Source organism: Myotis lucifugus, unplaced genomic scaffold, assembly GCF_000147115.1.
Source record: "Myotis lucifugus unplaced genomic scaffold, Myoluc2.0 scaffold_116, whole genome shotgun sequence".
NCBI classification, from domain to species: domain Eukaryota; kingdom Metazoa; phylum Chordata; class Mammalia; order Chiroptera; family Vespertilionidae; genus Myotis; species Myotis lucifugus.
In genome coordinates, this window is record NW_005871164.1 from 853,483 (window position 1) to 867,129 (window position 13,647).

A 13,647-nucleotide genomic window follows, 5' to 3' on the forward strand; every position below is an offset into this window, starting at 1 on the left:
CAGCCAACGTTCTAATGAATATTTGAAATATCTCATATTGGTTAACTGGGTGCTGCCCGTGATCTATGCTGATGGTTAAATGAGAGTCATCAGTTTCAGACTCCGGACATGTCTGAGATCAAATTATTATTTATTTTCAAACATTTAAAGCCCTGGTGTGTGATCTGGTCCAGAAAAGCAACGTGCTTCAGCAGGGGCCCGCACACTGCGTGAGCCTTGGCCAAGGCAGAACGTTTCCTCCCAAAGGAGCTCAGGAGGGGCCTCCCCACTCCTCCCTGAGATCCCGATCAGTGCCTCCCTCTGCGGAGCCAACACTTCGGAGGCTGCTTCGCTAAGAGCACACTAGACTGCTCCCGGACCACCTCCCTCAGACTCACATGAGCTGGACCGTAATTCTAGACCACATTTCATCAGGCAACACGAGTTGGTGTAGTAAGGCGCTTGCCATATAGTGATGGCATCAAATCAAATCACAAAACAGATATTAAGAAAACAAACTTATTACCTTCTCTTATAAGTAACCTGAAGTTGTGTCTCAGTTTTCCTCAGCTAGTCCCAACTTTCACCTGCTGCCTTTCTTAATTATTAATAATTTCCCTTTTCGCTCTCAGAACTATGCTAACTTGATGACAAATTATATGGTCACCTTACATATAAAAGACTCGGTCATAATTTCCTCATGCATTTTCTTAAGTCAGAGTACAACTGGTGCAGTATCCTAGGTCTGGTGAGACCGCATGTCCAGTTGACTCCATAGGGGAAGAACAGGGGGGAAAGGAAGAGGGTTTTAACTGAAAAATAGATGATTTGGTAGATGACTCTAAGAAGAAGATGATTATAAATTACACACACACACACACACACACGCACGCACGCACGCACGCATGCATTGGCAACACAACGCAACTAAGTGGCAAAGCTGTGCCTGGCTGTATCTGTGTGTGTAATAATTCATTCCCCCGTTCTTGGAGTTCTAAACTCCAGCCCTAAGTCATGTGTTTTATCATCAGCAACTTGGAGCCAGAGGGAATTCTTGATCACTATTAGTAAGAAATTGAAGCATATTTTCCCAGAAAAACATTGTTGCCTAAGCTAGTAGACCTCCGTGGGCTCAATAACACAAATATATATTTGTTAAAAAATTGTACAATATATAAATATATAATAGTCGCATATAGCTCATAGATATAATGTATGAAACACTGTGGCTAGGTGGCAAAGCTTGAAGCTAAAAAGTGTTGGTGTGGATGACAAGGGTGTCAGCTCTCACCATTTCTATTAAACATTGTTCTGAAGGTCTAGCTAAGACTATGAGACAAGAAATAGAAATAAAAGGCATTCAAATTAAAGACGTAAAACTATCTATTTTTGCAGATGACATAATTTTGTATATAGAAAATCCTAAGGAATCTACAAAATAAAAGACTACTAAAGGTAATAAGTATACAGTGAGGCCTTGACTTACGAGTGTCCCCACTAACAAGTTTTTTGAGATACCAGCTTTCTCTCGGCCGATTTTTTGCATTGAGTTGATAGAGTAATTTGAGTTAACGAGCTCCTTAACGAGCTCGGTCTCGGAACGAATTAAACTCATAAGTCAAGGCCCCACTGTATTCAGCAAGGTTAGAGGATACAAGATCAATGTAAAAAATTAATTGTATTTTTATACATTAGCAATGCACAATTCAAAAGTAAAATTAAGAAAATAATGCAATTTCCAAGAGCATCAAAAAGTCCAAAACTTTCACATTGAAATCTACAAAGCATAATTGAAAAAATTAATATCTGATCAAATAATTGAATCGATACCACCTCCCCAGGAACTGACCTTTAGGCCACTTCACAATGGACATTCCACTTGCTAAGACCATTATCTCTCCCCTCCGGACTTTCCCAGAATCCGGACGTGCACAGAGAATTCTCCGCCCAGAAAAAGCCTGCCTCGAGTCCTTAGAAACTTCTGACTCCCCATCTTTGGGGCTCACCCAGCTGGTATCCAGATGACCTAATAAATGTATAATCCCCTTACCACTTTGGCCTCATGCGCTCCTCCCTCGGTGACCCTAACATTTGGTGCCAAAACCCGAGGGGGTTCCACGGGGATGGGGAGCCATCATTCCAGCTTCAGTCACCCTAAGTTTGCTACTCAGAGAGCAGTAGGCAGCGGCAGCTCTACCTGGGCTTACCTCTGAATCTTACTCGGGTGACTCAATTGCCAGCCTCAATTAGGCCTTCCTCCCTTGTGGACTCTCCCGAGCCAGCCAAGAAGGATGCCGGATTGGAACCTCTCCTTCTCCATTGCTGACCCTCCATCCCACACCAGCCAATCTTCTCTAGGTGAGTGACGTTCCACAATTTCCCTCGTCCTGAATCTTCTGCCCACTCTCTCTCACTGACTTCTCAAAAGTCCTCGCACTAGGCCAGAAGAGTCCTCGGCCGTTTGGCTTTGGGTCCTTCTGAATTGCGGACGCCCAGTCCAAAGGGTCACCTCTCATGTCTCATGGTGATTTGTTTAGCAGTAGGGACGCCCGCCCTAAACAGTCACCTTTGGATTTGTGGTCTGTCACTCACCCTTCCTTTCTCGTGGGCCACGCCACACTCCCTCTGCACACTCGTGGGGGAGATCATGCCCAACCACCTCATTTTCTTTTGTAACACAGTTTGGCCACAATATAAACTAGATAATAAGTCTCAATGGCCTGAAAACGGCACTTTTAATTTTAACACATTGCTCAATTTAGATAATTGCTGTCACTGCAATGGAAAATGGTCAGAGATTCCCTACATCCAGGCCTTTTTCACCCTTCAGTCCCAATCCTCTCTCTCAGCCCTGCTCTACCCATCAGATCTTTCTCCTTCACACAAAACATCATACCCCTAACACTTCTGATTCTGAATCTACTTTTGATCCAGCAGACCACCGACCTCCACCCCCTTACACATCCCTTCCCTCACCTGCAGGAGATTCCCAAAATCCAGACCCTCCTAACCAGCAAGCACCTTCTCTCCCAGCCCCTGAGAGCCCAAATTCCAAGAATGCAAACTCCAAAACGCCTTTTCCCACCTAACACTTGCTCTCGGGCCACCCAAAGACCACTCACCTCAACAGCCTCTTCTACTCCTGTGACCATTCTACTCCTGAGGGAGGTAGTAGAAACTGAGGGTATTGTGGTCAATTACGACAAACTTAATGAAATCACTCACGGCCCTGATGAAAACCCAGCTCTCTTTCTCTTCCACCTCACAGAGGCCTTACAGAAATTTACCAACTTAGACTCCACCTCCCCAGAGGGAGCCCTTCTTCTGAACACCCATTTTATATCTCTATCAAAAGCACAGCTGCTTTTCTGACAGGCTGATCTTAAACTTATATAGAAACGCAAGGAAGCCAAAACAGTCTTGAAAAAGAACAATGTGGAGGACTCACACTGTTGAAATTCAAAACTTAGGACAAAGCTACAGTAATCAACACTGCTTGAAACTAAAATAATGATAGACAGATTAATAGAAGAAATAGAATCCAGAAATAAACACATAGATTTATGGTCAATTGATTTTCAACAAGGGTGACAAGACAATTCGATGAGGAAAATCATCTCACGAATAGTTCTGGGACAACTGAATATCCAAATGCAAAAGAATAAAGCTAGACCCCTACCTCACACCATAAATAAAAATTATATACACACTATATAAAAAAAATACATCAAAATGGATTAAAAACCTAAATTTAAGAGCTAGAACTATAAAACACTTTTTAAAAATTGGAGTAAATCTCTGTGACCTTAGGTTAAACAACTTAGATATGAAAGCATGAGTAAGAAAAGAAAAAAAATTATGTCATCAAAATTAAAAATTTTTATGCTCAAAGGACACTGTAAGAAAAATGAAAAGACAACCCACAGAATGGGAGAAAATAATTGTAAATCACATAACTGATAAGGGTATAGTATACAGAAAATACAAAGAACTAGTCAATAATCATCCAAGAGATGCAAATCACAAAAACAATGCGGTACCATCTCACACCTGTCAGAATGGCTATCATCAGCAAATAAACAAACGACAAGTGCTGGCGAGGATGCGGAGAAAAAGGAACCCTCGTGCACTGCTGGTGGGAATGCAGACTGGTGCAGCCACTGTGGAGAACAGTATGGAGTTTCCTCAAAAAACTAAAAATGGAACTCCCATTTGACCCAGTAATCCCACTTCTAGGACTATATGCCAAGAAACTAGAAACACCAATCAGAAAGGATATATGTACCCCTATGTTCATAGCAGCACAATTTACAATAGCTAAGATTTGGAAACAGCCTATGTGCCCATCAGCAGATGAGTGGATTAAAAAACTGTGGTACATCTACACAATGGCATACTACACTGTGGAAAAAAGAAAGAACTCCTACCATTTGCAACAGCATGGATGGACCTGGAGAGCATTATGCTAAGCGAAATAAATCAGTCAGAGGAAGATAAATATCACATGATCTCACTCATTTGTGGAATATAATGAACAACATAAACTGATGAGCAAAAACAGATCCAGAGACAGAGAAGCATCGATGAGACTGTCAAACCTCAGAGGGAAGAAAGGGGAGGGTGGGGGTAAGGGGGAGAGATCAACCAAAGAACTAATATGCATGCATATAAGCATAACCAGTGGACACAACCACTAGGATGGTGAGGGCATGAGCAGGGGGAGGGGGAGGCAATGAGGGGATAAGGACACATATGTAATACCTTAATCAATAAAAATAAAATAAATAAACAAATAAATAAAACAATAAAGACAAAAAAAACATTAAAACTGGGCAAATGATTTACCAGACATTTCTCCAAAGAAGATGTAAAAATGGCCAATAAGCATTTGAAAACATTCTCAAGATGATTAGTTATTAGGGAATTGCAAACCAAAATCGCAATGAGATACCTACCATTCATTCACTTGAATGCCTATAAGCAAAAAGAGACAATAACAAGTGCTAGGGAGGATGTGAAGACTGTGGACATGCAAAATCTACAGCCACTGTGGAAACATTTTGGCAGTTCTTCAAAGAGTTAAACATGGAACTACCATGTGATCCAGCAATTGCTCTCCTGGAGAATTAAAAGCATATATCCACACAAAAACTTGTACATTAATGTTTGAATCAGCACAATTCATAATGACAAAAAATGGAAACAACTGAAACACTAATCAATAAATAAAGAAAAGGTGGTGTATTCATATAATGGAGTATTATTCAGCGATAAAAAAGAATGAAGTATGGACACATGTTACAGCATGGATGAGCCTTGAAAACATGCTAAGTGAAAGATACCAGTCACAAAAGTTCACATATTGCATGATTCCACTTATATAAAATGTCTACAATAGAGACAGAACATAGATTAGTGGTTCCCAGGGGTAGGAAGAAATAAGAAGAGACTGCTAACAGGTACAATTTTTTTTTGGAGTGATGAGAAATTAAATAGTGGTGTCATAGCACAACTCTGTGAATAGACTAAATCACTGAAATGTGCCCTTTAATAGGGTGAATTTTATGATTTGTAAATTACATCTTAATATTTTTAAATAGAAAAATAATAATAGTAGCACCTCTCTCTAAGGCAGTGGTTCTCAACCTTCTGGCCCTTTAAATACAGTTCCTCATGTTGTGACCCAACCATAAAATTATTTTCGTTGCTACTTCATAACTGCAATGTTGCTACTGTTATGAATCTAATGTAAATATCTGATATGCAGGATGGTCTTAGGCGACCCCTGTGAAAGGGTCATTCGACCGCCAAAGGGGTCGTGACCCACAGGTTGAGAACCGCTGCTCTAAGGGTTGCTATGAGGATTAAAAATAATGAAAAACACCTAAAGCACTTAGCATAGTGCCAGACCCCATGATGATGACAGTGGGAGTGGTGGTGTCATTGTGGGAAATATCTTGTGCTCACAGGTTGAAACCCAAGAGTGACCCATCTGCACGCTGTTTCATTTTTTCCTGTTCCCCTTCTCCTGTGCACCCACCCCACTGTCCCAGTCTTTCTGGAACTGGCCCTGGGTCCAAACTCTCCTATTCAATTCATTCCAAACACTTGTGTCTGCCTCAGGAACCTCCCCCAGCCTTTCTCCTGCTTGGCTGGCAAAACTTGGATGTGTCTGAGTTGTCCCAGGTGGTTGGTCCTCTGACAGGGCCCAGCACAGAGACTGGATCACAGCCACCCACACAACAAGAGGGAAACCAGTCATCCTGTGAGGGGTAGGGATCATTTCGCAAACTAGGAGCCTACGTCAACATTTTCATGAAATAATAACAGATTTTTTTGATTTGCACTCATTTGCAATGTTGCCGCTCACAGACAAGCTTCTGGGAGAAGGTGATTCATCAGTCAGCCATCCCGTGGCGAGCAGGGACTAGACAAATCACCAGGCTGCACATCATAAAAATGGAAATCGAGCAGGCTGTTCATTAATGCAGATTAGTTTTAAGTTTGAAATGGCTTTTCTCAGCTGAGATTAATACACACACAAGAAATTCTCAGTGGGCCTTGGGTCCTTGGTAATATACAGTCCTTATTACCTCTCTGACTAATGAGCCTTCCAGCTCGGGAGGAGCAACTTCTGATCGGCCCTGTTCCCTGCAGATGGGACGCCACACCGAGCAGAGCTGCCTGGAACAGCTTCCCAAACTCCCTGCCCATCTCTGCATCCCTCAGTAGGTTTGTTCTCACCAAAACTGAAGAATGATTTTACACTCAGGATCTCCTCAGCTACTCTTCAACCAAGCAACTGACTGATCAAAAGAGTTCATGGCTGGCCCTAGTTGGTTTGGCTCAGTAGATAAGGTGTTGGCCTGCAGACTGAAGGGTCCATGGATTGATTCCAGTCAAGGGCACAGGCCCGAGTTGTGGGCTCAATCTCCAGTAGGGGGCGTGCAGGAGGCAGCCAATCAATGATTCTCATCATTGATGTTTCTATCTCCCTCTCCCTTCCTCTATGAAATCAATAAAAAAATATATATTTTTTAAAAAGAGTTCATGGGTTGAAGATAGCCTCCTGTGTTGCCCCTCAGTATCAGAATAGAATCTGTTAAAGAGAGCCTTCCATTCCACAATCAAATGAGAGCTGACCTTGATATGGAACCAGTCCCAGAGTGTAGGCCAGCAGTGAGTAGGCACTGCTGGTTATGCGGTAGCGTGCCTTCTTTTATCTCTTTTCTCCACTCTTTTCTGTCCTCTTTTTCTCCTTTTTTTTCCTCTTCCCTCCCCTTTCCTTTTTCCCTCCTCTCACTCCTCCTCTCCATCATTTGGTCATAATTTCTCCCTGAATATGCCACTCTGATTATTCTTTCTCTCATAGAATTTGCATAATAAAATACAAACATTGCACAAAACAAGATTTGTGCCTTTAATGACCCAATCACATCAACAAAGGCAATCATGTGTGGATATTTCTTAAATAGTAAGCCCTACACCTGTGTCTCCAAACTTTTTTGAATATGCTCCCATTGTAAGTCAATGATTTTTAAATGTACCTCCTTATGCATATATAATCTGTATATGTACATATGTGTATATATCTATACATGTTTATAAATTATGTACATGTACCACTACTATATACCATATAAAGTACAGTATAAAACATCCAAAAACTTAAAGGCTAAAATTAAAATAGGGGTCAGCAAACTTTTTCTTTAAGTACCAGATAGTAAATATTTTAGGCTTTGCAGCCCATATGGTCTTAAGCAGGCCAACTACTGAACTCCACCATCATAGCATGGGAGTACCCAATGACAATATGTTGACAAAAGGGCATGGCTGCATTCCAATAAAAATTTATTCACAAAGACAAGTGGTGAACTGGATTTAGCCCATGGGCCATAGACTTTTCTTAATTCAACAACTCACGATTGCTACTACAGAATATAATTTGCTCTCTTATTTCTGTATACTGAGGAAATGAGTATAAAATGCAGCTAGTTTGAGGTGCAAATACTAAGTTCTGGGCTGAACTCATTCCAGATATAGAATTTACTCTACGAGTTACATTTCTCACAAACTCTGGTTCAAATGCACACTTCAACAAAATGTCAAACCATTCTCTATCTTAGACCTTTGAGGTTTGGGGCAAATTATCAAAGATATAGATGTTAAATTAGAAAATCTCAAGAAACTATTGAATAATAAAACTCTAAGGTGTGCATGTATAAGTTGGGTAAACAAATCTTATCACCTTGATCTTCAAAAATGTTATTGCCAATATTATTGTGCTGATTCCAATATGTCTCCCTATAAAGAGGGATCTGGAAATTTTTGACAAATTACTGAAATATCTGTATTAAATTTCAGTTGAAATAGGAAAAAGAAGACTGAAAAATTTAACAGTTTTTGAGTATCAGGCCAGAATCACTGATGATCTTTTTTATCTTGCTTCACTGGCAGGGAAAATTTAACACTGCACTGGCAGGTGTAGAATGCCAGCGCAATCAGCCTCCCAGTGCAGAGCCCTCCCCATGATGCTCTAGTAATAACTTCACCAAACACAATGAAAGAGTTATTTTAATCATTTTAGTCCAATTGAATGTGTCAAGGAGAAATACAATATAGAGAGGCAGCACTAATTCAAAAAATGCCTTCTGTCTCTGAGACAGAGAAAAGAGATTGTGTGACCTGGGCAAATGATGTGAGCATAGAAAACCTGGGTTCTGATGCAGCTCAAGTGCAACCAGTTTCAATGTTCTGGCCTCAGTTTTCTTATTATTGTTATAGTAACAAGTCTTACAAAGCTATTGGGAGACTAAAATGGAATATGCATGGAAAAGTGTTTCATAGAGTGCCTGGCACACAAGAGGTGCTCTAAAAGTATCTTTCTCCTTCTTCCCCTATTACATAATTATGTACCTCAATATAAGACCAAAAAAAATGCTGCCAAATTCACATGAAAACTATGAAGATTCAGGCAATAATTAAAGAAAAATATGCCTTGTGAAATGGAAAATTCTCAACTCATGGAACACATTGGTACAATTAAAATTAACCCAAAGTATCTTGATATGCAGCTACCTCCTAATTCTCCAGACAGAACATTTGGTCACCTGAGGAAAAAGAAATCTATATTTCCCCTTCAAATTTGTTCCAGGTTGATGCTAACAATCCCTTCCCTGAATAGGTGCTTCCCACATCTGTGCACGAAAGCTCTTCCTTTCGCCATTTCAGACACCATACAAGAAAAACATTATGCTCCAAAAACCACTTTTCTTGTAAGTATATCAACATCAGTTCTGACACACCCAACCAAAATTCAAGATGATTAAAAAACACAAAGGAGAGAAGCAATTCCTTCTCCAGTATCCCAGGATATCACCACCGGCCTCCAAAGCATTTCCATGTTTTACCTGGAAGTTGTTCCAGATGGTCATCCATGTAGCATGACGTGAAGGAAGCCAAATAACCTGTGTGTTCAAAACTGATTATCAGGTGTAACCTAAAGTGTTATTATCAATGATTTCAGTCATGGATAATTTTACCAACTACTTCTGGTTTTTCACTCTTCAACTTAACTAGTAGGACTGTACTTCTTACTCTCTCTCCTTTGTGGTTGGGTGTGGCCATGTGGCCAGTCCTGGCCAAGGAGTAGTAACTGGAGGTCTCACTTGCATTCCCTTCAGCTCTTTTCTCCACTCAGGTGGTAACTTACAACATTCAAGGCTGTGGTTACTCTCCATCCAGGTGAAGATACATAACCAGGGCCCATAACTACTTCATGGCAGACAGGTGACATGACCATAAAATAAGCCTGCGTTGTTTAAATCACTGAGACTCTGAGATCATTTGTTAATGGGGCATAAAGTAGCCTATCCTGACAGCGACCCCAATAAAACTAACCACTGAATTTCCCTTAAATGCAGATTTGAACTCAACCATTAGCAGTAATTAGTATACAAACAATCAGTTAGTAAATTAACCATAGAAAAGAGCACATTTTTGAAGAAATGAAACATGTATAAACACAAAAATAACTAACACTAAGTATTCCAAAACATAGCACAGTGCCAAAACGGGCAGGCCAGAGTGAGACAGTTAGAAATTCTTCTAAGCATATAATTGCCTAAGACCATAATATATCTATAGCTAATGGTTAATATCCTTATAATTGCAAATACTTAATGAGAACTTAGTATATATTAAGCATTATGCTAAGGGCTTTACATCAAATATGTTATCTCATTTAATCCTTATAATAGCCTCATGAGGTAAAAAGCGATCCCAATTTTACAAGGGCGATGAAGAAAGCAATAAAAACATAAGTTACTCGCAGCTTATTTATAGGTCTGTCTAAAGCCAAATAAATATCTCCACAGAAATGATAGCAGATATAGGAGAGAGATAATTAAATAAATCTACCATTGTTTATAAATGCAACAGAAAAAAAGTACTAAAGTGTATTATCTCTGGAGAATGAGATTAATCAGAGTTTTGTTTATAATATTTGCTGCATTTTGAAAGCCTCTGCATATGCCTACATTTGTAATGTTTGTAATCAGAAAAAAATAATAATACTATATTAGCTCTCCTAACAGAGGCAAACAAGGAGATGAACATTTAGGCTCTGACAACTTCATGTTCATTATTTCATTTAAGCTTCATAACAGGCCTATTATATCCATCTACCTTTTTAACTGAAAGGGAGAAACTGAGATCTATGGAGGTTTAAGAAATAGACCCACAGTCACCTGGCTAGAAAGTGGCAGAATTTTATTCATCTATTTTTCTATGCAATAACAGCTTTGGATATTCTGATATGTACCCTTTTAGACTATACATAGTATGTGTTTGTGTATAAATGGTCTTTAACTTACATAAGATTATACCAAATTTATTAGCTCTGAAGTGTTCATAGCTCACTCTATACTCCACACTCCACCAAAACTGATAGAACTCTGTTTTCACAGATACTAAACTTGCCCAGTCTTTTTGAGCCTTTTATGACACAGAAACAGGAAAATGAGTAGGGAGAAGCAACGTTGAAAGACCAAAAGAGGTGATAAGCAGCAAGGAAGTCCCAAACATAAATGCAAGGCTGAAGGAGTGAGCAGCCAGTCTCCACCCAGGGCCAGTGACCAGGGACCATGCAGTGGGAGGGCGTTAGGAGTGCTGAGACAGGACTTGGATGGTATTTTGCTGTACACTGAGAATGTGCATTGACATCTACACAATGGAATACTATGCTGCGGTAAAAAAGAAGGAACTCTTACCATTCCCAACAGCATGGAGGGAACTGGAGAGCATTATGCTAAGTGAAATAAGCCAGTCAGAGAAAGATAAATATCACATGATCTCACTCATTTGTGGATTATAATGAACAACATAAACTGATGAACAAAAACAGATCCAGAGACAGAGAAGCATCGATCAGACCGTCAAACCTCAGAGGGAAGGTAGGGGAGGGTGGGGGTAAGGGAGAGAGACCAACCAAAGGACTTATATGTATGCATATAAACCTAACCAATGGACACAGACAACAGGGGGGTAAGGGCATGAGTGGGGGAGTGGGGGGGTTATGGGGGATAAGGACACATATGTAATGCCTTAATCAATAAAGAAATTTTAAAAAAATAAAAGATATGAAGAGACAAAAAAGAAAGAAAGTGGCTGAATGTTGAACACAGGTCTTCTGACTCCTAGAACCTAGACACTTTATTCTGTTTCTCAAATGGTAGAAATAATTAAACAATTCATTATTAAAGTGGTATTTGCCTTCCAGGAGTCAGACGTGATTGGTGAAGGTGTTTTGAGGACTGTGCCCATGCTGGGGGCAAATCAAACTTCTCTCTCTTTAAAGTCAGGAACTTTAGATACGCGACTTCTCTCCACGAAGCACAAGGAAGTTTCAGAACTTGAAGAAATGTGAGCGCTGAGCTCAGTCACGGAGTAATGAGCCTGAACAAGGAAATCAGGCCACTGCCCGCAGCAGCAGAGAAGACCCGGCGACAGCAGTCCCTGCTCCAGAACACAGGCTCCCACGCAGCCCGCAGCTTCCATCGCTTTCCCGGGGTTCCTGGGGGAAGCAGTGTGCCCTCTCCTTGTGGGACCACACACCCGCTGGAATGCGCATCGGACGGCTGCACGCTGGCTCTGTGGAGTGGAGACGGGTGCTCATGAGGCAAAGGAGGCTGTTTCACTCTAGTTATCTTTCTGTGAAGAGAAACTCCACAGTTGACGGTCTGCACTGCTGACCTCTTCCCGTGGGCTCACAGGTGCCTGTGTGGACTAAGCCAGGCTGCTGCAGGGGGCCTGAGGGAGAGCCAGGGAACAGGCGATCCTAGAACACGTGGGTTTGAAACGCATGGTCCACTTATATACCCTCTGTTGTTGTTTTAGTTTTCATTTAATAAAGCTGGTCCCTTGTATCTGCGGGTTTTGAAGATTCAATCACCTGTGGCTCAAAAAGATCGTTTTCACATTCGTAACCTCAGTTTCCCAACCGCAGTAAAAAATACTGCTTTCAATCTGCAGTTTGTTGAATCCCCAGATGGGAAGGGCCAACTCAAGTCAAAAGTTACAGGTGGATTTTGACTGTGCGGGGCTTTGGTGCCTCTAACTCCTTCTGCTCCCTCTTGTTCAAGGGTCAACTGCACTTTTGCTGGGCCGTCTTGGACAGCTGTGACTTTAAAATACTGAGACTCCTTGAAACATTCTGTAAACCTTTGTAATCAGCATGTCACTGATTCCAATAGCACACGGATAACTTCTCATCCTTCCCAAATGCACTATATGGCAATAAAGAAACTGAAGAGGAAAACTATTCACGGCAGCTTAGGAATAGGAAGAGGTGGGCCACTGCAGATCAGAAATATTTACAGCCTTCCAGAGTGAAAAAGGAGATAGGATTGTACCTGCTGATACATAGATGGAAGAAGCCATATCTCAGAATATATTGAAGAAAAAAAGTCCATGGTGGAGAAATTTAATCTTCCCATTGGATCTATAGTTCTTCCATGAGTATTAGTTTGCTATTGCTGCTATAACAAACAACCAAAAACTCAATGTCTTAAAACAACACCAATTTATTCTTTTACTAGAGGCCGGATGCATGAAATTCATGCAAGAGTAGGCCTTCCTTCCCCCGGCTGCTGGCACTGGCTTCCCTCTGGCACCCAGGACCCGGGCTTCCCTCACAGCCCCAGCTTCGTTTGGAAGGTTGTCCGGTCTAATTAGCACATTACGCTTTTATTATTATTATAGATAGTTTTGGAGCTCATAAGTCTCAAATGAGTCCTCTGGTGCTAAAATCAAAGGCTGTGTTCTTTCTGGAATTTCTAGGCAAGAATCTGTCCCCATGCCTGTGCTAGCTTGTAGAGGCTATCCACATGTCTTGGTTTGTGGCCACATCAGTCCTCCCAAGGCTCAGTTGTTGCATCTCCTTCTCTGACTCTGACCTTGTTACCTTCCTCTTGTAAGAACCTCTGTGATTATATTGGCCCACCTGGGTAATCTCCCCGTCTCAAGACCCTGAACTTAATCCCATTGCTAAGTCCCTTTCACGAGTAAGGCAGCATGTTTATGTATTCCCAGGATAAAGATGTCGATCCCTTTGGGGGGCTGTATTCTGCCCACTGTGGTTGGTGGATGGAGATAGAGAGGGAACTGAGA